Source organism: Durio zibethinus, chromosome 17, assembly GCF_047325235.1.
Source record: "Durio zibethinus cultivar Kanyao isolate XHJ-2024 chromosome 17, ASM4732523v1, whole genome shotgun sequence".
Lineage (NCBI taxonomy): Eukaryota > Viridiplantae > Streptophyta > Magnoliopsida > Malvales > Malvaceae > Durio > Durio zibethinus.
This window is the reverse complement of record NC_143178.1, coordinates 19,399,175-19,403,446: the sequence shown is the minus strand read 5'-3', so window position 1 is coordinate 19,403,446 and position 4,272 is coordinate 19,399,175. Positions and strand designations below refer to the sequence as shown.

At 32.1% G+C, this 4,272-nt stretch overlaps 1 non-coding gene across 1 annotated transcript; it reads left to right on the top strand.

Moving 5' to 3' along the window:
- The first annotated feature begins 1,489 nt into the window (after positions 1-1,489).
- LOC149514085 (small nucleolar RNA R71) lies at positions 1,490-1,597 on the top strand. Its single transcript, XR_016329481.1, has one exon. It is a non-coding gene; the product is annotated as a small nucleolar RNA R71 (small nucleolar RNA).
- Positions 1,598-4,272: the final 2,675 nt, after the last annotated feature.

Genomic DNA, 4,272 nt, shown 5'->3' with positions numbered 1-4,272 from the left:
GATAGGTAAATTATGATCACAAAGGCTAGGCATATTAATGAAGGTGTAAAACAAGGAAGGGCTAATATTAGGCTTAAAAGTGGTGACTAAGGATAATTAAGCATTAAGATTAGATTGAAAGGCTTAAACAATCGAAAGATGGCCTAAATCATATCTCTAATTAAATGTATATAAGATTTCACACTGAGAGATGATCAAACAAATTCAAACTTGGTGTATATAAAGGTTTTAGACTCAATCAGAGTTTCCATGATCACTGATTCATTCATTTCTTTTGAGAGTCCTTGTAAGAATCTTTTATGATGCACTCTTCATTGAGTACCTTGTTACCATCCATTTCTTATCCAAAAATTCCTCTATAATTCTTTCCTCATTATTCCTTACTTCATCAATTAAAAAGCAATAAGCAATGGCCTTTGAATTCTACTATTGAAATCACTAAGGGAATGGGATGGGTGACCTATATGGATTGGACTTGCTAGAGCTAGGCATAGAGGAACTACCTTTTTAGTGGCTATAAGTACTAATTTCTTGAATAGGTACTTTATGGGTTAAGAAACCATCCACCTTCTCCTTATTTTTTTCTTTTTACTTCATTTTCCTTCATAGCAGGCTCTATAGGTGCAACACTAGAGGTGGTCTTAACAAGATCACTGATTTGTTCTTTATTACTCCTAAGGTAGATTGCTTTACAATGTTTTTTTCCTTCCCTTCTAGGATAGGGTTTAGTGTTGCTAGGGAGGGTACCTTGAAATAAGTTGTTGAGAGATTTAGCCAATTACCCTATTTGCAATTCAACATTTTTAATGGCGGAGGCCTAGTTTTAAATGACAGCTTCTTGACATTGAATAAGGTTCCCTTGATTTATAAGCATGTTATTTCAAGATTCCAGCATTGAGGAAAACATCTCTTTTAAAAAGCTTTTCTTTTCAAGAGGTAGAAGTGGTGGTAATGGTTGATAATGAGAAAGTAAAAGATTGTCTAAAGGTTGGATAGGCCTAAAACTTGATGACTAACCCTGATTACTAGTCCAAAAATGGTTAGAAGGGTTCTTCCAACCAAAAAGAGATGTTTGGGAATAGGGTTTATTTTGTTGCCTAATAGGCAAAGCTATGGAATGAGCAGGCGTTAACCTAATGAGGCATTTATTAATTGAATGCTCTCCCCCACAAACATCAAAACTAGAAATGGGACTAATAAATGGACTAAGTTGGGTTTTGGGTTAGATATTATGGCTTTGACTTTCTTAGCTAAATTTCCAATTTGAGCAATTAAGGCTATAATGGCATCAAGCTTATATACGCCCACAACCTTTTTGGGATTCTATTTTTTATTAGCCTACAAGTAGTGATTGGCAACCATATCCTCGATGAAGTTATAAGCTTCATTCATGAATTTGCTCTTAAACTGCCACCACCACCAGCATCAATGATAGATCAAGTGATTTCCACTAGTTCATTATAAAAATCTAAGTCTCCAGCCAACAAGAATGTCCATAGTGTAGACATCTTTTAAGTAGCTCTTTATACCATTCCCAAGCCTCATATAGGGATTCATGGTCATGCTAGTCAAAGGTAGTGATATCATTTCGAAGCTTAGCAGTCTTTGCAAAAAGAAAATTTAGGAAAATAATTTCTAAGTTAAATTATCCCAAGTGGTGATCAAGCCAGGAGGCGTTAAGGTCAACCAATTCTTACCTCTATCTCTAAGGGAAAATAGCAAAAGTCTAAGACAAATGGCATCATTAGTAATGTCATCTTGCTTGAATGTATCACACATTTTTAAAAAATTCCCTAAATGAGTGTTAGGATCTTCATTGGCAAGACCACCAAATTGGGTAGATGTTTGAATCATTTGGATAATGGTGGGTTTTATCTCAAAATTATTTGCATGAATTGCTTGCCATATAATACCTATTTGTAGACCATTGGTGTTAGGCATAGTATACTCATGCAAGGTTCTATTATATATAGGGTTGGCCATAGTTTGAGTAAGGACTAAAATTCTTAATTTTTCTTTCCTAATGTTTTGGAGGGTTTTTCTATTTCAAGGTCCAAAGGAATAAGATTAAGGCTCCTAGTCCTACATATGTGCCAATCATAGAATAACATAACATGAGATGAATAGATAAAAAGAAAATAGTAATTAAAAATAAAAGAAAAATATTTACAAAATATACAAGGCCAGATTATACCTTAGCATGTTTCTACCAATATTAATCCTAGACTAAATTGTCAATCTTTAGTAAAAGCATCGAAAACTTGATATGATTTCTTAGACTACTGCAACTCGACATGTCATATAAGTAATAGAGTATTGTCTCCATAGGGATTAGGTGCTAAACTTAGGGCTAAGTACTATATCTATACCTACAATATATCTAGTCAAATAAAAAATTTTGTTTTTCTAATCAATCTTACATGAAAATTACCAAATTTTTTAGAACCTAATTACTACAAATTATGAAAAATGAACTTTAATTTAAAAGGTAAAGCTTACTTAAATAAAAAGTACTAAACATGGAAAATTTCTAAAACTAGCAAATCCAAATAAAAAATTAACCCTAAATCATATTTAGTCTAATTTAATTTATATCTACATACAAAATTTAAACTAACCTAAGCTAAATGATTAGGATATTTTGCAAGTGCATAGGCTGTATCAAGTAATACTAGTGTAGAAATCAAATATCATCCCATAGGGATTAGTGAAGATAACCTAAGCTAAGTACCTATTATCAACATACCCTCACTATAGTTAACCTTCTCAAAAATTGTAGGATTTACTAAGTTAAACATGAAAATAAAGCATGAGAAAAAAAAATAAAGTGCTTATTGCATAAAAATTTTAGTGATTTATCATACCTTTTAGTGTCATTTCTAGTGAATATTTGCTTGTTCCTTAAGAAACCCTAATTGCATAACTATTCAATGTGTAGGTAAAAACATGGAAAACGAGGAAAATTGGAGCTTTCAGACTCATTTTGGATGCATTTTGCTGCAAAAAGCTAAAAAATGGTCAACACTATAGTGCATATGTTCAAATGCCTTACATGGGAGATTTTACTACTTTTCCTTTATGATTTCCTTAGTTTACTTTAGCTTAATTGAACTTTAATTCAAGCTTTAATCTTCATATTTTTCATGAGAAAATATCATTTTTAGCTCATTAGTGCTTTGTCACCTTTGTAATATGTTTGCACATGCTAGTTTGGTGACTATTGCATCAATGTGGTTTTGAAGGCATATTTGGAGTTAGAACTTTCCATAATTTTTCATGAACAAATTGGAAACTAAATGATCCTCATTCGGCTAGAATTTGAAGAAGGAAGTTAGTTACATTTAACACCTAAAATGGCAGCAAATGACCCAATCTCAACCATATGATACATTACGATGATCAAAGATGACAGGCACCAATTCTTGGATCCCAAAAGGAAGCAAAGGTAAGCTACTTAGTTGGCAATTTGGAGGCTTCTAATTTGGATATAATTATGACTTTTTATAGTTTACAAGATCAAATGAAGCTAATGAAGCAAGAAGGATAACTTGGAAGACTATAAAGATGTGGCATCTTAGCTAGCATTTTTTTTCAATTTTATTGGCTAAACCACTTCACCATTGGCCTATAAATAGGAGGGTTGGCCAGCCATTTAGAGAGACTTTTCAAGATTTTTTCATTTTTTTACTTTCTTGATTTTACTTTATTTTCTCTCTAAGCATTTTATTTTCCTTTTTAGGGTTATATGGGAGAAAATTGCTTTAATTTTCCAAAAAAAATTACTTTTCTTGCCTTTATTTTACATGCACTTTAAGATTTCTTGTTCAATTTCATGCTAATTTCCTTGAATCTCAAATCTATTTGGTTGATTTTGTGATTGAGCAACTTGTGGTTTTTCCATTAGATCTCATTCTAATCTTACGAGTTTTAATCCGAAAAATTTCTTATGGATTCCCTATCATAGCTCTATAAATTTGCCACACGAAAATTCGTTCTACAAGTTTCCACAAAATTCTAGAAAGTTTTTGTTAGATCTAGTAGCAAAGTTGAAGCTTGAGTAAGTGATAGCACTTGAGGACTATCCTCTCCTAGCTAGGTGATCAGTCAACTCTTTTCCTACTTTGTACTTCTTAATTCATGTGTTTTCTTGCTTAGATTCGTTTTTTTTGCCTTTAATTTCATGAATTTCAATTCAGTTTAAATGATTTTTCAATACATGTTCTATTTTTGCTCTTCATTGCATACTGTTTTAGATCAAGTTCATTGAGCTTG